At 35.2% G+C, this 20,925-nt stretch overlaps 1 pseudogene; it reads left to right on the forward strand.

Moving 5' to 3' along the window:
• The first annotated feature begins 2,939 nt into the window (after positions 1-2,939).
• On the forward strand, positions 2,940-4,524 carry LOC149534424 (cytochrome P450 94A1 pseudogene; annotated as a pseudogene).
• The last annotated feature ends 16,401 nt before the right edge of the window (positions 4,525-20,925 follow it).

Raw genomic sequence — 20,925 nt, forward strand, 5'->3', positions numbered from 1 at the left:
ACTTGACATCTCGTCTAACAATAACTCTTTTAGTCCTCGGAATGAAAATCCTGTATGCCTTTGAGGTCTCACTGTACCCAACAAAGTACCCCCTCTTTGCAGTCTGATCTAACTTTGTACGTGTATCTCCAAAACTATGACAATATGCCAAACTCTCGAATATCCTAAAGTGACTAACAGTTGGCTTCTTCCCTGTGAAAGCCTCCTCTGGTGTCATCTTCCCTAGCACCTTGTGTGGAACTCTATTATGAATGTAGACTATTGTATTATACGCCTCTGCCCATAAGTAACGGAGCATGTCCTAGTCATGTAGCATAGCTCTTGCTGCCTCTGATATAGAATGGTTCTTCCCTTCAGCAACTCCATTCTACTGTGGATTGTAAGGAATAGTCCATGCTCTCTTGATTCCTTCTTTGGTGCAGAACTCCTGGAAGACATTTCCTTTGTACTTTCCTCCATTGTCTGACCGAAGAAATTTTATCTTCTTTCCTGTCGAGTTCTCCACAAGAGCCTTGAACTCTTGGAATCAACTGAAAACCTCATCCTTAGTCTTCAAGAAGAATATCTAGGTCTTTCTAGAGAAGTCATCAATAAAAGTAACATAGTACTCATATCCTCTGAGAGATTTTGTTAACATCAGTCCACAAACATCTGAATGTACTAGATCAAGAACACCCTTAGATCTGGTGTCACTCCTTGGAAAAGATGCTTTCACAAACTTCCTCAACACACATCCCTTACATACATCGTCATGCTCTGTGCTCACCTCTGGAACACCTGTCACGGTCTCACGAAGCAATCTAAGTGCTCCATGATGAATATGACCCATCCTCCTATGCCATAGCTCTCCAAGATCTCTAGGATTATTGTTGCTCATAAGTGCCTTATGAGTATCAAACTGCAATCTATAAAGGCGACCACTCCTAACTCCAATAGTTATGGGTGATTTCTAATCCTTGTGCTTAATCAACACATGTGTCCCTCTAAAGAGTACATTACACCCCCTATCTTGAAGAACAGATATAGAAATCAAATTCATACCTAAGCTTGACACATATAACACATCATGAAGAGAAATTATCTTTCCATTCTCCCTCTGAAACTGAACAGTCCCTTTCCCAATGGGGTTGAGTTTGGACAAGTTTCCCATAGAAATCTGGATGTTGGTGTCCTCCTTGTAACTAGAGAAGTACTCTCTAACTCCTTTCATATGAAATGACGCCCCACTATCTATATACCAAACACACTGTGAGGTTGAGCTAACCATACAAGCTATGAGTGCAAACTCATCTTCCATTCTATTGGAGAGTTCTTCTGCACTTGCTGAAGTTGCCACCTACTTCTTACCCTTTTTCCTCTCTGGGAAATCACTGACATAGTGGCCAAACTCATGACATCCAAAGCACTTGACCTTAGAAAGGTCCTTCTTCTTCTTTTCACTTTGTGAATTTGATCCTTTGCTAGATCCCTTCTTTGCTTTCCCTTTACCCGCTAGGGCAACGTTCTCTTGTTCCACCTCATTTTTCTAACTCTTGTTGGCCCCATTGACAAGACTTAGTCTAAACTCCTCCTGAGTGAAATCAGTCCATAGTCGATCCCAACTCGGTAAAGTATCTTGTCCACTGACAACTTGAACAAAGACACTCCATTGTTTAGTAAACCCATTTAGGGCTATTCTCACTAGCTCATCATCACTAGGGCTATCTCCAATAGCTGCTAACTCATCCTTGACAAGTCTGAGCCTGGTAAGGTAACTTGTGATGTCTTCTCCCTGTTTCATCCGAGTATTCTTTAGCTTCTCTCTGAGAATCAACTTCATGTTGGTGGTAGCATTTTGGTACAAATTTAGAATGGCATCCCACATCTTCTTCGCTGTATCTAGCTCCAAGATATGTGGAACAATATGATCCTTGACACCATCAAGGATAATCCTCCTCACTTTGGCATCGTCCTTCCTATATGCTATAAGCTGTGTTGCATCCGTTGGTATAGGTACACCACAGGTAGCATAATCCTTGATACCATTCTCTTCCAACAATAAAGAAATTTTGGCCTTCCAGACACCAAAATTTGAGGCACCATCCAATCTATCCTGATCTCTCAAACTAGCTGAAGCCATCTCAAGGGTTTAAAGTAATAATAAATCTAAAGAGATCAAAATTTCTTTCCTAGGACAAAACTCTTCTACCCTTAACAATGCTCTGATACCATGTGAAAAATCAAACTATTGCAGTCACTGATTATTAATCTCCTATCATAAATGATTATTAAACTGCTGAAAATAAATTCCCAGCTAATATAAAAAAATAACACAACTGCAACTTCACTTATAAAATACGGAAAGAAATGCGCAACACAATGAACACAATATTTTTGGACAAATTGTCCCTGAAAAAACCCCTAAGGGAAAACAAGTTCGATAGATGAGGAATTATATTAAACTTCAGCAAATCAAGAGATACAAAATTCCTTGCCTCTCACTGGCAGAACTCCGACAATCTCCTAATTTCTCCCGCTGATATTCCCCATTGCTATCCCCATGCTAACACTGTGCCCTTGCTAACACTGCAATACTGTTTGCTAACTTTGCAAACGTTTCTCCCAAAGCTTTTTATCCAAATGACCCAATGACCCCTTTCTATACTACTCCTGTTGGTAAACCAACGACCGAGATTAAATCTAACCAATGGCTGAGATTAAGACAACTCGACAGCCAATAATAGAATTGGTTGCAAAGTGTCCAAAAGGAATCACTAAAATTAGTAAATAATAACCATTTACTAATTTTTGGCAAGTGAACAAACAGCTGTCCAAACCACCCATAAATACAACAGCTATTCATAGATAAGAACGAACAGCTGTCCAAGCGACCCATAAATAGTGCTGCTATTTTCGGGTCAGAAATAACAGCTGTCCAACTAACAATAATTAACAGTCTTCTCCTTGTTTTAGTTGGGTGTTTTTCATTGTGTTTCTTAAGAAGAAAGTGTGTGAAAAAACCCTACAATGGCCCTGCGATCTATCCCATGGTGGGCCCTGCCGTCGAATTCTTCAGAAACCGTCACAGGATTCTCCAATGGTTCACAGAAACGATGGACAAGATACCAACAAATACTTTCAAGCTCAAACGGCCCGGTGGAATCAAAGATATCATGACTGGAAATCCAGCAAACGTAGAGCATATACTCAAAACCAGATTTGAAGATTACCCAAAGGGGGAACGCTTCACAACCCTTCTCCAAGATTTCTCAGGCCGAGGGATTTTCAATGTGGACGGCGAGCTGTGGAAGATGCAGAGAAAGACTGCAAGCCACGAGTTTAATACCAAGTCTCTCAGAAACTTCGTGGTGGAGACAGTTCAGTGGGAGATTCAGAATCGCCTCTTGCCAGTCCTCTCAACCGCAGCCAAAACGGGTAAGTCCATAGATTTGCAAGACATTTTACAGAGATTTGCATTTGATAATATCTGTAGGGTAGCGTTTGGGGTGGATCCTGCTTGTATATTTCCCTCCATGCCCACTTCCCCTTTTGCAAAGGCTTTTGACGATGCTACTGAAATCAGCGCGGGTAGATTCTACTCTGCTGTTCCCTTTTTGTGGAAAATAAAGCGCAAGTTTAACGTGGGCTCTGAAAAGCGCTTGAGCGAAGCCATTAAAGCAGTGAACGGATTCGCAATGGAGATAATTGGTAGTAGAAAGAAGGAGATTTCGACGAGTACGGGGGGGCCTGAAAGAGAGGATCTGCTTTCCAGGTTCATGGTGGCTCTTTTGAATAATAAAGATGAATTAGGGTTTGTCGATGATGGGACAATGGACATGTTTTTGAGAGAGATGGTGGTGAGTTTTCTGTTGGCGGGAAGGGATAGCACGTCTTCTGTTCTCACGTGGTTCTTCTGGCTGCTCTCTTCAAACCAGAGTGTAGAGGAAGGCATTCACACTGAAATCTTACATATATTGGGAAAGAGAACGCAACCCACAAGAGCTGATGAAGAAGGGGTTATTTTCAGCTTCGAAGAATTGAAGGATATGAATTATTTGCATGCCGCTCTGTGCGAGTCGATGAGGCTTTACCCTCCTGTGCCTGCTAATGCTAAAGTTGCCTCCAAAGATGACGTTTTACCAGACGGGACTTTTGTGGGGAAAGGATGGCATTTGACTTATATTACTTATTCGATGGGCAGGATGGAAAATATCTGGGGGCTTGACTGTTTAGAGTTTAAACCGGAGAGGTGGTTGAAGGAAGGGGAATTTGTGGTAGAGAATCCGCATAAGTTTCCAGTATTCCATGCAGGACCTCGACTGTGTCTGGGTAAGGAAATGGCGTTCATACAGATGAAATCTATTGTGGCCTCTATTATTCACACTTTCCATTTTCAGATAGAAGATGTGGTTGCGTGTCCAGATTATGTGCTGTCTCTGACCATGCGAATGAGAGGTGGACTTCCCCTCTTAGTAAGATGTCGAAGACAAAAGCATTGAACCCAATGAACCCAACCGTACTCGATACTAGCTCTCTATACTCACTTTAACGTTTAGTTCATATGAATTATATACTCTTTTCATTTAAGAGCAATAAAATTATTTACTTCGAATATTTCAGTCTAAGTGGTGTTCATATAAATGTTTCTGAGAAACTTAATATTTTAAAAAATGTTTTTTTAATGTGTCGTTTCCTTTTAGATCATTCATTTTTTAATCTAAGAGCTTTACATGTATTTCTTTAGAAATAAGAGTTTTTATAAACATACATTTATATGATTGATACATTATACAAATACATAAATATGCATCTTTATAATAGTTTTTGGTAAATTTTTTGATAGGATGAGTGAGCTTTCAAGTCTCGGTACTTCACTTCTATTGTGAACTAGTAACTATTCTATTTATTCTCACAAGAAATGGATTCTTGTGTGAATCGTTACTCATGAAACGTGGGTCAATGAGTTTAGCTCAAAAACTACACAGTTAAATCCAGATAACAATATCACAATTTAACTTGTTATGAAAGATATCTCCTACTTATTTTTTCTTTCAATATTATTATTTTGTTACCCATTTTACGGATTGAATTTTCTGATAATCTATAATTGAGATAGTCCTTTCTGTATTAATTCATTTTAAATAGGCATTATAGAAATGAGTTCAAATATAAGTACCAACATTTTTACCATAAAAATCATTAATATTAATTATAATGTGTTAATCTAATATTTAAGTTTGCAAAACCAAATTTGATCAGATGAGAATTAACTTGGAAAATGCAAATTTATATTCATACAAATTACAATATATTTCTTTTATTACTCATAATCTCTAATTATGTTTAATGTCTTCATATTAGTTTCAGCCTTCTAGAGTCTCCCTTCGTAAAAGTTGAATATATATGTTAACTTAAGAAAGTACAAGTAAAAATTTTAATTAAATATCTTTTGAAGTTTATGTAAATTAATAGGTTTATAGGTAATAAGTAAATATATGATTTATTTTTATTTTCTTTTGTTATGATTGAAATAGAATTTTCTCATGAAATAAAATCAATATTACAAATTTTGATAAAATTAGTTGACATGTTTTCATTTACATAATGAGATGAGTCATTATATTAATAAATCTATCCTTTTAGTTAGCATGCATGTGCCTTTTGTCATCATAGATAACTTTTACTTGATTCATCACATCAATGTCTTTGTTACTAGTCAATTTGATAGATTTATGTTTTTATTCACTATTATAAACTCTCTATTTTTAAGAAAAAAGAAAGACCAATAACTATTACCTTAATTCGTGTTGGTTAACAGTTTGTCCTCCTATGTCTAGTTTGTACCTTGACTCTCAAATAGTCCAATGTGTGGAGAGACAAAAGGATGTCACCAACATATGGATCAATGTAGGTAATTAATCATTGTCCTCTGAATTGAAAGGTACAATTCCATAGATTGCAAAGATTTGTATCAATGTTTTTTTAATAGATCATGGGTTTTGGGGTATGCTCTAAACCTAAGAGCAATAGAGGCTAATCAGGATGCTTGTAACAACAAGAAACCAAGGAAGGTTGAAGGATTTGAATAGCCCACACCACCCAAGGATATGGCTAATATAAGTTATTTCTTAGCTCTTTTAATATCTACATCTAATTACTTCTCCTACCTTTAAAATACTAAATGCAAGAAGTGTAAACTAAGAAGTAAGCATATCTATAGCCCTTATTTGCTCTCAGTCTAGACAAAGTTGCCCAAAAATAACTTCCTATCTTGTTACAACTCTAGTTCCATAATACACAATGCAACATTAAACCTAGAAGATTCAATGCATTCTAAGAAAAAGAAATAGATTTGCAACTGATAAAGAAAAATTCAGTCTACTTATACTATCAATACTCTGCTAATAGTCAAATCACTAAGAAATCAATAGATTCACATATAAATGTCTTTCCACTCCAAGGAAAATTAATCTAACATGCAATGAATGAAAAAACTATCAAAATAAATTAGGTAAACCCAACTACAAAGCCAATTCACACAAAAAGTTTTTTGATCTTTCTATTAGCTTTTAAAATTACATATATAGGCCCACTTAGATTTAGTGAGTTACATCATATGATTACATGTCAGAGCATTTGCTAGAAATTAGCTCAGAATAGGATTGAGTCTTAGTTATCAGTAATAAAATGCAATCATGTGAGGAGAATTTCCATATTTGGCTACAATAAGTAAAGGAAGGGAAGAGAGAATGAAACTTGGCAAAATTCAAACTGAAGAATCATTATGGGAAAAGTCATAGCACTTCAATTTTTCTTTGTGCAAACAAACTTATGTGCCCTATATGCATCCAATACCATCTTTATTTCTTTAACACCTGGGATATAAAAATTATCAGCTCTAACCATCTAGTAGTTATGCTCTTCTATTAGCTTCTCCACCATGTTGATTTTAGCTTGGAGCTTATATGATGCCTTCTTCAATCTTCCATAAAAAATAGCTATCTCTGAAATCTTGGATATTGAAAGTTGGCGAGGTTAGTTGATTCCTCTATGAATTCTAGGAACTTCTCTTTCATTCACTCAATGTCTACTAATTTCTTTTCATAATTACATATGATTCTGTGTGTAAATCCTTGAGGTATATGTAGAATTTTTCAATTGCTTTCTTCACATCCTCATACACACTCTTCAAATCCCTCTCAACCTTGTCCAAGATTTTCTTACTAAACTCTATTGATTTCTTCTAGTGAAGAAAATGATCTTTCCCAATCATAAAGATATATGACAAGACTGGTCGTAACATCATTCTTCATGTTTATTACTTCTTGAAGTAGTGTCTATTCACCTCCTAGCTTCTCTAAATTTGTTTGCATTGACACTTGGTGTGTAGAGACAACTTCTCTCAACCTATTTGCATACAAAATCAGATTTCCCATGTTCTCAATTAGAGGAGGACCAAGGGCCTTAAAATCTTCTATCTGTGCTCAATCAATCTGCCCCAAATACCTTTCATGTTGCAATTTCAATAGTAAATTATTGTTCTCCTTTGCCTTCGAATCAAATGTTCTTGTAGATGCATTATCCATGGGTACAATGGCTAAAGGTTCAAGAATTTATTTGATATAATTAATTAATTCCTTAACGGAGGCCTTTAGTATCTCCTTTGTTGACTTCAATTCCTTCAATCTATCTTTAATTCTTATGTTTGTTGATTTCCATATGTTGACTGGATACAATTATGTATTGTGGGCCCTATTCAATTGTCTTAATCTAGAAATCAGTTTGAGTTAGCTTCTTAATTCCACCCTCCTTTTGAGGTTCATCTACATCTACCACCAAGAGTCTTATATATGCACCTATGGCTAGAGCTGATAGTGTCTCCTATTTCATTGCCTTCTATGCTAATGGTTGTAGTGGCTGCATAGCCTATACAATAAGATTCTTTGGTGGGATTTTCTTCTACATTATTATTTTATTTCTATAAATAGTTTTTTCTAACCAAGAGTTGGCTAAGAGGATGTTTAGCATTGACTATAGGGCTGATGGATCAAACAACTTTCTAGCCACCAGAGGAGTCTCCTTCTTCTTGCTAGAGAAAGGGAATGTCATAGTTTTATTTACAAAAAGTGCACAAGTGTTACCTTGGTCCATGGATTGCGTCTTTTTTCCAAAGTATCTTGAGATTATTGATCACCATTAGGTCCACCCACTAACTGATTACTATCTCCATCTAGATCGATAATTTGCACCAAAGAGGGGTCTTTAATAAAAGATTGCTCCTTCTCTTTCTGCTCTTCTTTTATTGCCTCAACATCTCCATCTTTTCGTATATAAGGAGAAGGTCCTCCTCCATATGTTGGATGGATATGAATATTATTTTCTAGAGGGTCATTTCATCCTCCACCAAAAAATTATGATGGACCTATAGAAGCTAAAGTAGTAGTTTCCATAGTAGAAGTGGCTATTGATGCAGTCTAAGCTCCACCAAACACTCTTGCAGATGATCTTATAGCACCTATCCACTCCCTTCTACTTCTCATCCATTCTACCTAATTATCTGTCTATTCGATGATGTCAGCCATCAAAATTTCCATCTTATCTACTATGGGCTCCTTAGGTGGAGTCAACACTATGGAAGTGTCTTTATTCTCATAGGTAGAGGACCTCAAGTGGTGATTATTGTCCTCAATATTTATAACATTGATATTTCTACTATACAACTTAATTTACCATATAGTAATCCTCAAATTAAGCACATGCTTATAGGTGGAGCCCAACTATAGATGGTCCTTAACATAGTTCATTGGATCATAATGTGGCCTAATGACTTCATAGTCATATAATTTGATCTTTCCTTCAAATTTTTTAATTAAATTTCTTACATTTGACGTAGATGTGTAAGAGTATGGGCCTACAATAACTAGAAAAGGAATTCCCACCTTCTTAATTTCTGAACACAATGTATTCATCTCTAGAATTTTCCCATATAACTTGATTAAAACTACCTTATCTTCAAGTTACCTATGTAATCTCCTTGAAAAGTCATCAAACACACCAATCTCGATCTAGGAAAATTCTTGGAACTGAATGAAATGACATTTGAACTAGGCAATTGCTGAGATTGCATTAGGTGAAAATTGACACCTAGGACACCCATATAACTCTCGCCATAGCTTCATAGTGAAAGAATCATTCACCTGATAGATTATCCATAGCTCTTAATAAGTTGCAAAGAGGGATAAAATTCATAGACCTTTGTGTCTTCATTGAAATCCTCAATGCTTGGTAGGCCTAGACACAAATGAATAGTTGTTTGGATATATATGAGAAATTATAACATATAAAATTTCTAAAATACCTTTGTTGACTTTAGCCAACTACTAAGCTCATTGCAGATAATTTAAGCCCAATCAATGTATTGTCCATCATCACATATCACTTGTATAAGGAATGAATGATGTTTGATAAAGTCAAGGACCTCGTCATGTCCTTTAAGTCTCAATAATAGAGCTAGGATGGCTACTATCTCTTTCTTCATACTAGTTCCAAATAAATTCTTTGGAAGTTTTCTTTTCTTATTGTTTAATGATTTGAACCAAGTTGTCAAAATGTCACCTCAAGTTTGAGTCATTTTCTCATTAAATATGGAGGTAGATGAGGTGAAGTCAATGTCACAAAACTCCACTCTTTTTGGGATACAAAATGTGCTTTATATTAGTCATCTGTCAACTGTGATCAAGATTGGGTTATTATGAATGTTGATTTTCCTTGATTTCGCATCATATCTAGCTATGCATTCTTTCAAAAGCTTTATTGGTTAGATGACCATTGGGAAACCAATGACCTCCATGAGTCCACTTTCATTAAGCTTCAGATTAATTGGATGAATGGGCTTATTTTTTAGTCATCTATGCAAGTCTTTAGGATTATATTATCTAAAATATGTGTCTATATAGGTCTTTAGTGGACTCACTAATCTAGGTAGGCTATTAGTTTAACTAATTTTTATATCCATTCTCTATATAATAATACACAAAGCTAGGAAGATCATGCACAATCATGAAAATATACTAGTTGCCATATGTGAAACTAAATCCACCAATAACTTCATCTTATTGAATTTAAATTTGAACTTTGGGCATTTAATCATTTGTGCCGTGCGAGTGAAGAATCGCTTGATTATGTATATCGCTCCTTTAACAACAAAATGGTTGAATTAGCATATAATTCAATTAGCTAACAAATTCATTATATATCAAATTCTTTATTAACTAGAGTTTGTATAGTATGTTAAACCTTTAAGTTGTGGCAAAACACAAAAGTTCTCCCTTTTAGATCTATTTTTTTGGAATAGTGGTTGAAGGAGTGAGAATTTGGCTTGGATAGAGTAAATTCCCCTTCTATATACCCAAGATCTATCACTTATAAGTGCACAAGTGTTTGAACAAACCATACAATTTAGGATTTCACTATGTGATTCCCAATACCCTCTCTCCTTAGACTAGATCAAATTCAAAGTCTTAAAATCCTCCTTGAGGTCTAACAAGACACAAAATTAATGCCAAAGGTTTTAGGGATGAAATAAGGCTTCTTTCAACCTTAGATGTATTTTCCCAATATTTTCATACACAAGTCCCATAATATTTTCTTACGAAATCCACTTACACACCTAAAACTCAAAATCCTAGCTATAAGGAGAAACTAAGGATTTGTGAAGGAAAAATTCCAAAATAAAGTCTTCAATCCTTTAATCAAAAACCCCTACCAAGTTAGGACTCCTAACCAATCTCCCAACTCAATTTGTTTGCAAAACTCTCCTAGGCCTAATATGGCTAATTAGGTCTCTTTTCCAAAGAAAACTTGTACAAGAAATTCAAAACATCTACCAAAAAGACCTATTAGGATACATCAAGGAAACTTCAAAACATTTAAGTCCAAGTTCCTATGGTTCTATTCCACCGCTAGGCCAAGTTGTGCCTTTGAAACCCAAAATTGGATAGTGACATTTAGATGCCTATTTAGAGGATTTAGTGTTTTCTCCCAACATCTTCTACTTCCTAACCAAAGACTCAAATAATCTTAATTTACATCCTCTTCCCCTTCTTTCCACTAAGGCTTATCTTTTACCTATAGTAGAATGTCTAGGAAAGAGAATTTTTCTCTCAAAACCCTAGTTATGGCCTCCTTGCGACCAACAAGCAATCAAAATTTGATTCCTCTTAACCAGTATGAATTCAAGAACTCAAACCACTTGAAAAAATTTCATAAGAAAATTATTTAACTTTCCCAACCCTTTAGAATTTCATGTGAATGCATACAATTTTGTACAAATAGTTTCTCAAGCAATTTTGATAATAAGACAACAGAATTTTATTGATTTGAAACAATGGTTACAATAGAGTCTTCTCTTCTATGTTGAGAAATTTTTCTCAACCTTATTTTTTCCATTCCAAAATAGTTCCAACTGATAAAGGTGGTTGTGAACATTGGGATTCAAAAATTTGTATTTTTTGCACAAAAGTTGCATTTTGCAACATTGACAACTTTTTGAAAAAGTTGTCAAATGTCCCTAAACTTTACTAAACTATAATCCTATACCTTACCTAGGATTCTAAGAAGGTTTTAATCAATAAACAATAATTATTTAACTTCTAGGCTATCTTATCCCATTCTACCTAGAAATTGCCCACAAAAATAACAAAGGTAGAAAATTAAGTTGATAACACACCTAATGTCTCCTTGCCTTATAGCTTGGAAATTATTTATAGCATTGGATTCTAGATCCAATTCCTATCCTAACCCTTTTTTTTTGTTAGTCTGATGTGCTTTCAATGGTAGATATTGGAAGTGCTCCTACAATATACTCCTAGGGTGCACTAATCTTAAGTCCTCTTGAGATAAACTCTTGCAAACTTAGGCCATGCTTCTAGATCTCTTATTCATCTATCCATATAGACTCCTCCTTAGTACTACCATGCCATTGAACCAAATAATTCTTGTATGCATTTTTCCTAGTTTGTTTAATGATCTTGGTGTCTAAGATCTTGTTAAGTTTTCTTGGTTCATTGGCTAATATGCATGCAACATATTCTTCTATTTCTTCAAGTTGCACTTCTAATCTTGCATTCACATCACATTTATATGGGATTAGATCACAAATATTAAATATGGGAGAGATACCAAGGTTTGAGGGAAACTCTATCTTATAAGCATTCATTCCATGCTTCCTCAATATTTGACAATGTCCTACTTTCTTCATGAGTAGTTTGGTATGCTTGCTCATTGGTAACCTCAATTTCTTCAAGAATGTCTAGACCAAGTCTTCAATTTACAAGTGAACATCTCTTCTATGTTTTTCTTTAGCCTGCTTAAATTTCTTTGCACTCTTCTTAGGTGTAATCCTTACCGAGTCGTGGATGGCCTTCATACTTTCTGCAAACTCCTCTCCATAAGCACTAACCATAGCATTGTAAGGTAGCTCCCTAAGTTCTAGGATACCTCTTGGATTCTACCCATACACTATTTGAAAAGATCTCTTCCTTATGCTTTTGTTGATAGAGTCATTAAATGCAATCTCTGCTTGTGGTAGGATTGACTCCCATTTGTCCCCATACTAACTTGTCAAGCATCTAAGTAGGTTCCCAAATTCTTCCATAAGGTCCTCCAAAAGTGACCAATATATTTCACATATTTGTCTAATAGTGTGTTTAAAGGTAAACCATGAATTCTAACAATCTCCTTGAAGAATTTTTTTCCAATTGTTGATGCATCTTTGGTGCTTTTACAAGGGATGAAGTGGAACATTTTACTAAATTTGTCAACTACAACATATATGTTATCATTTCCCTTCTCTTTTCTAGCCAATTCCATCACAAATTCCATGCTACAACTCTCCCAAGGTGTTGTAGGAATAGAAAAAGGTTGGAATAGTCCCACAATAGTGGGACTATAGTAGAATCTCTAGGAAAGAGTGTTTTTCTCTCAAAACCCTACTTAGGGGCTCCTTGTGACCAACAAGCAATCAAAATTTGATTCTTCTTAACTAGTATGAATTCAAGAACTCAAACACCTTGAAAAACTTTCATAAAAATAATAATTTGACTTTCCCAATCTTTTAGAGTTTCATGTGAATCCATACAATTTTGTACAAATAGTTTCTCAAGCAATTGTGATAATTAAACAATAGAATTTTATTGATTTGAAACAATGGTTACAATAGATTCTTCTCTTCTATGTTGAGAATTTTTTCTCAACCTTATTTATGCCATTCCAATATAGTTCCAACCAATAAAGGTGGTCCTGAACATTGGGATTCGAAAGTTGTATTTTTTGTGCAAAAGTTGCATTTTGCAACATTGGCACTTTTTGAAAAAGTTGTCAAATGTCTCTAAAATTTACTAAACTATAATCCTAGAACCTACCTAGGATTATAAGAAGGTTTTAATTAATAAAAAATAATTATTTAACTTCTAGGCTATCTTATCCCATTCTACCTAGAAATTACCCACAAAAATGATTAAGGTAGACAATTAGGCTTATAACATACCTAATGTCTCCTTGTCTTAAAACTTGTACATTGTTTATATCATTGGAGTCTAGATATAATTCCTATCCTAACCATTTTTTTTTATCAGCTTGATGTGCTTTCAATGGTAGATATTGGAAGTGCTCCTGCAATATACTCCTAGGGTGCACTGATCTTAAGTCCTCTTGAGATAAACTCTTGCAAACTTAGGCCATGCTTCCAGATCTCTTGTTAATCCATCCATAGAGACTCCTCCTTCGGACTACCATGCCATTGAACCAAATACTTCTTGTATGCATTTTCCTAGTTTGTTTGATGATCTTGGTATCTAAGATGTTATCAAGTTTTCTTGGTTCATCGATTGATATCCTTGCAACATCTTCTTCCAGTTCTTCAAGTTGTACTTCTAAACTTGAATTCATGTCACCTTTATATGGAATTAGATCACAAATATTAAATATGGGAGAGATACCAATGTGTGAGGGAAACTCTATCTTATAAGCATTCATTCCATACTTCTTCAATATTTGACAATGTCCTACTTTCTTCATGAGTAGTTTGGCATGCTTGCCCCTTAGTAACCTTAGTTTCTTCAAGAATTCCCAAACCAAGTCTCCAACCTACAACTAAACATCTTTTCTATGTTTTCCTTTAGCCTACTTAAATTTCTTTGCACTCTTCTTAAGTGTCATCCTTATTGAGTCATGGATCTCCTTCATGCTTTCTGCAAGGTCCTCTCCATTAGCACTGACCATATTGTTGGAAGGTAGTTCCTTGAGTTCTAGGATACCTCTTGGATTCTACCCATACACTATTTGAAAAGATCTCTTCCCTGTGCTTCTATTGATAGAGTCATTAAATGCAATCTCTGCTTGTGGTAGGATTGACTTCCACTTGTCCCCATACTAACTTGTCAAGCATCTAAGTAGGTTCCCAAATTATTCCATAAGGTCCTCCAAAAGTGACCAATATATTTCACATCTTTTTCTAATAGTGTGGTTAAAGGTAAACCATGAATTTTGACAATCTCCTTAAACAATTTTTTTCCAATTTTTGAGGCATCTTTGGTGCTTTTACAAGGGATGAAGTGGGCCATTTTACTAAATATGTCAACAACAATAGATATGCTATCATTTCCTATCTATGTTCTAGCCAATCCCATCACAAATTCCATGTTGCAACTCTCCCAAGGCCTTGTAGGAATAGGAAAAGGCTGGTATAGTCCCACATTAAAGGATGTACCCTTGGCTCTCCTACAAATTGTACATGTTTCCACAATATTTCTCACTTCAGTCTAAAGTTTTGGCCAATAGTAGAACCTTCTCACTTGTTCCAAGGTCTTGTCCAATCCAAAATCTCCCCCTATGTTTCTTGCATGCCTCTCTTTAATGATGTCTCCCTCATAGAACATTGTGGAATGCAAAGTTGATGCCACCTGAATAGTAGCAAATTTTGAAACAAGTAGTAAGCATATTCAATGTTATATGCCTTAGAGAAGTCAGATTACACCTCATAGATGTCTTTAAAATCATTATCATCTCTATGCATGCCTTTCAAAGCATTGATCCCTACACTTTGGAGTTAGATTTCTTGCACAACTAGATTCCTCCTACTTAGTGCATCTACCTCCTTATTGGAAACTTAGTTCTTGTGTTTTATTGAAAAGGGGTAGGCCTAAATGGATTCTACCCATTTGATGTCTTTGTGGCTTAGTCTCTCCTATCTATTCAATAAACTTAAGGCTTGGTTGTGTGTGAAAACCAAAAATTATTTTGGAAGGAGGTAGTGCATTCATTTCTTCAATCATTGGACTGAGGAATATAGTTCCAAGTCATAAGAGGAGTATTTCCTCTTGGTTTCATTCTGTTTCTCACCCAAAAAGGCTATTGTTCTCCCTTCTTGACTCAAGACAACCCTTATAGCCAAATTACAAGCATCAAATTCAATAGTAATTTTTTTCTAAAAATTAGGGAACACTAGGATAGGTTTCTCCATTACCTTCTTCTTCAGCATTTGGAAGCCCTCCTCTACATCCTTATTCCACACAAAGTTGCACTTTTTTCCATCCTTGATGGTCTCGAGGATAGGACCACACAACTAACTTAAAGCTCTAATGAACCTTCTACAGAAAGAAGCAAGCCCATGAAAGTTTTTGAATTTAGTCACAATCCTAGGGAAAGACCAACTCAAGATGGATTCCACCTTCTTAGGATCCATTTTTATGTTACCTTAAGAGATTAGAAACCCCAAATAAACAAGTTCTCGTTGCATAAAAACACACTTTTCTAAGTTTATAAAATGTTATTCTTCATGCAATCTATTGAACACCAAGTCAAGATGTTCTATATGTTCCTGCTTACTCCTACTAAAAATAAGGATGTCATCAAGGTGTACTATGAAAACCTTTACAAGGAATGGTTTAAGCACCTCATTCATTAGTCTCATGAATGTTCTTGGAGCATTTGACAATCCAAAAGGCATCATCCTCCATTCATACAAGCTTGTTAGATTGTGGTGATTGATTAGGAAAGTTTTGTACATACTTCATAAATTCTTTGGGAAAAAAATAATTTGGGTCCTATTTTATCGATATTTTGGGCTGACATGTAATTATTAATTGAAATGCTAAAGCGATAAAAATACTTGTATAAAAGGTCTTAGGATTAGGGATTGTTTCATAGTTGTGATGAAAAAATTGTTTCTTGTGGTGGTATTGAGTTGTAAGGGATTACAGATTGTAATTAGGTTGTAATCACTAGATCGTAATAATATCAAACATGTTATTTGGTGGACGTAGCCCAAGGATTGGGTGAACCATGTTAAATCTTGGTGTCTTGTGTTCTTCTCTACGTGATCTATTATTTTTTGATATTGGTTATATTTGTATGAAATTTTTGTTTATGTCCATGGTTTAATTCTAACAAAGCCCTCATTGGTTTTAAATGAAGTCTTCCATTCATCACCAACCCTAATCCTTATTTGGTAAAAACCACTTTTTAGGTCTATCTTGGAATAGTACCTTACTACCATAGTTGGTCCAATAGGTCTTCTTTCATAGGCATAGGGAATATATACGTAATAGTGATTCTATTTATTGCTCTAGAATTAGTGCACAATCTTGATGTGCCTTCTTTCTTCGGTGCCAACAGGGTAGGTACTGCACAAGGACTAAGGATTTTTGAGATCAATCCTTTATCTAGGAGTTCTAGTATCTATCTTGTCATCTCCTAATTTTTCTCTAGGGTTAGCTTTACGCTTCTTTATTAGGTAATGCTATTCCTGTGTTCAGATATATGTTATGACTTATATCTTTAATTGGTGGCAACTCACCTAGAAATTCTTTAGTGACAATGTCCTTATACTAGTTTAATAGGTCTCCAACCACCTTAGGACCTACATGTCTTAAGGACTTCACTTCCTTCACAATCCTCTTAGGTTTTTCATCTTTAGGAAAAATGACTAAAGCATAACATGGAGCCTTTTCCTATTTCACAACTTTTAGAAATTCCTTTCCATCTAAAAACAAAAAAAATTGAATCCTTCAGCTCTTCTACAAAATTTGTCAAGGGTAAGAGAGTTACCTTTTTACCTCTATGGTTGATGGTATATGTGTTCAACTTACCATCATAGTGTGCCTCCACATCATATTTACATGGTATCCCTAATAGCAAATGACAGGCATCCATTGGTACAATATCAGAAAGAACTTTGTCCTTGTACTTTCCAATCTAGAATTCTACCTAAGCCTACTCCTCTATAATGGTATGCTACTTCTTTGTGAGCCAAGACACATTATAAGGGTTTGGATGTGATACCCTTCTCAATTTTTACTTCTTAACTACCTCCTCAGATACTAAATTATCACTAGATCCACAATCAATCAACCTCTTGCAGTCTTGGTCTCCACATTTGCATGTAATTTTGAACAAATTCTTCCTCTAAGGTGGTTCATGGGTGCTTGGTGAATTCAATAGTTTCCTTCTCATCATAAGGGCATCTCCATTCTTAGGTGTTGCATAAGATCCTTGGTTTTCCTCTTCTTGATTGTCCTCTTCCCTAACTAGGTTTTCTCTCCGATTAGTTTGATTCTTTTCCTTTTTAGCACACTTAGATGTTAAGTGCCCTAGTTGATTACATCTATAAAATCTTGGAGGTCTTGATGATCTTCCTCAAAATCTTCCCCTTGAGTCTCGTCTTCATCCAATATGGCATCCTCTAGTATTTTTCTCACTAAAGGAATTATCCTAATTGGTCACCCCATAGTCTCTAGAAGCTCTACCACCACTTATTCCTCTTCCTTTATTGCCAAAATCTCTTAGATTTCTTCCTTTCCCTCCTCGGCCTTGTTTCCTCTTATACTTTTTCTCCACCTTCAATGCAATTTCAAAGCATTTTTGGAATGTGTTAGGAGAACATAGACTCATTTCATCTTGGATATTCATCTTCAACCCTTGCATATACCTAGAAAGTTTGAGACACTCTAGCTCCACCAATTTGGACTTGATAGTGAGTTTGTGGAACTCCTTAGTGTAATAGAGACATCCATCTCCTTTTGTATCAGACTTTGCCTCTTTAAATGAAGTAGAATCTCATAATCCTCAAGCACATAGGCTTCCTTTATCAAGGTCGTCATCTTTTTCCATGTGTTGATCTAGTTTTTTTCCATCTTTAACCCTTTTTCTTGAATGAAATTCCACCAAGTTAAGGCAGACCCCTTTAACTTGGATTTTTCTATTTTCACTTTTTGATGCTCTGGTATCTCCTCACAATCAAAGAAACTAGTGAGTGCATCAATCCAATCCATCACTTCTTCTGGATCCATCTTCCCACTATACACAAGAAGATCAAGTTTAGTATCCATGGTCCTTCTCTCCATGAATTTTAACATCTTAATGAATAGCATCTATTCTACAAGGATCTGTTTTTCTTCCTCATGCCAAGGGGTTTCTTCATCACTCCTCTCCTTCTCATTATTAGAGGTACCACTAAATCCTTTCTTGATATTTTTTTTTAGTTTTTCTATTTATCTCTTCATTTTCTTCCTCTTAGCATCATGCACTTTAACTACCCTTAGTAGTTCAACATTTGTCATTCTATTTAGAAGATCATTTTCATTTTCTTCTCCACCATCTTGCATGGTTGTAGCTTGTCTTTCTCTAAAGATCTACTAATTTTCTCTGATAAAACTTGGAGCAAAGTCCCCTTCTATGTACCCAGGATGTGTCACTTATAGGTGCACAAATTTTTCACAACCATACAATTCAGGACTCCACTATGTAATTCCCAATATCTACTCTCCTTATACTAGATCAAATTCAAAGTCTAAGACAAATGCTTGAGGTCTAACAAGACACAAATTTAAATCCAAAGGTTTCAAGGATGAAATAGGGCTTCTTTAAACTGTAGATGTGGTTTCCCAATGTCTTCATACACAAGTCCCATAATATTTTCTTAAGAAATCCTCTTACACACCTAAAACTCTAAATAGGGCTGCAAGGAGAAACTAAGAAATTTTGAAGGAAACCTTCTTCAAAATCAAACATACATAATATTAAACACCTTCAAACACTCCAATCCCTTAATCAACAACCCCTACCAAGTTAGGTCTCTTGAGCAATCTCCCAACTCAAGTTGTTTGTAAAACTCTCCTAGGCCTAATAGGGCTAATTAGATCTCCTTTCCAATGAAAGTACAAGAAATTAAAAAAATATCCCAATAAAACCTATTGGGATACTTTAGGGACATGTGAAAACATCCAATTACAAGTTTCTATGGTTCTATTCCACCCTTGGACCAAGTTGTGTCTCAAAAAGAAAAAACTGGACAATTACATTTACATGTCTATCTAGAGGGTTTAGTGTTTTCTCCCAATATCTTTTACTTCTTTTATAGAGAACCAAATGATGTTAATTTAAATCCTATCCCCATTCTTTCCACTAGGGATTATCTTTCTCCCATGGTGAAATCTCTACGAAAGAAATTTTTTCTGTAAAAACCCTAGTTGGGGCCTCCCTACAACCAACAAGCAATCAAAATTTGATTCCTCTTAACCAGTATGACATCAAGACTTCAAAAAACCTTAAAAACTTATATAAAAAAATTCTTCAACTTTCCCAATCCTTTAGAGTTTCATGTGTATCCATATAATTTTGTACAAACAATTTCTTAGGTAGTTTTGATAGGAAAACAATAGAATTTTATTGATTTGTAGCAATGGTTAGAATAGATTCTTCTCTTCTATGTCAAGAAAGGTTTATCGACCTTATTTATGCCATTCCAAAATAGTCCCAACTAATAAGCATGGTTGTGAACATTGGGATTCAAAATTTGCATTATGCAACATTGACAACTTTGACAACTTTTTGCAGAAGTTATTAAATGTGTCTAAACTTTACTAAACTTTAATCCTAGACCCTACCTAGGATTATAATAAGGTTTTAATGAATAAAAAATCATTATTTATCCTTCTAGGCTATCTTATCCTCATTCTACCTACAAATTGCACACAAAAATGACTAAGGTAGACAATCAGGTTTATAACACACCTAATATCTCTTTGCCTTACAAATTGGACATTATTTCTAGCATTGGATTATAGATCCAATTCCTATCCTAAACCTTGTGTTTGATCTTCCTAATGTTCTTTCAATGGTAGATGTTGGAAGTGCTCCTACACCATGTTTTATTTTTCTTCTTTTAGAAAAGAGAGTCTTCCCTTATTTTTAGAAAAAGCTACAAAATGAGGAAACTTCCTTTTATTTTTCACTTCTTTTAGTGTAGCACAAGCTAGAAATCTTCAACAAATATTCTTCCTTAAGAACAAGCTATCCCCTTCATCATCTTTTCCTTATCGGAGAATTTTCATAACAAGTGCTACTTTTATGGGTGTGTAGTCAAAATGATGTTTCCCAAAATAGCCTTAATTCATTTGAATTCTTTCAGCTTGATTGCATGATTGTCTTAGAGCCAACCTTTAAAGTCTCCTAGGCACTACCATTATCCTCATTCCACCTACAAATTGCACATAAAAATGACTAAGGTAGATAATTTGGTTTATAACACACCTAATATCTCTTTGCCTTACAAATTGGACATTATTTCTAGCATTGGATTCTAGATCCAATTCCTATCCTAAACCTTGTGTTTGATCCTCCTAATGTTCTTGCAATGGTAGATGTTGGAAGTGCTCCTACACCATGTTCTATTTTTCTTCTTTTAGAAAAGTGAGTATTCCCTTACTTTTCTAAAAAGCTACAAAATGAAGAAACTTCCTTTTATTTTCTTATTTATTTTAAACTTTTTTTAGTGTAGCACAAGCTAGAAATATTCAACAAATGTTCTTCCTTACAAAAAAACTATCCCCTTCATCATCTTTTCCTTATCGGAGAAGTTTCATGACAAGTGCTACTTCGACAGGTGTG

The sequence above is a fragment of the Cupressus sempervirens genome, chromosome 10, assembly GCF_028749045.1.
Source record: "Cupressus sempervirens isolate cs-2001-9-10 chromosome 10, ASM2874904v1, whole genome shotgun sequence".
In the NCBI taxonomy this organism is placed as follows: Eukaryota; Viridiplantae; Streptophyta; class Pinopsida; order Cupressales; family Cupressaceae; genus Cupressus; species Cupressus sempervirens.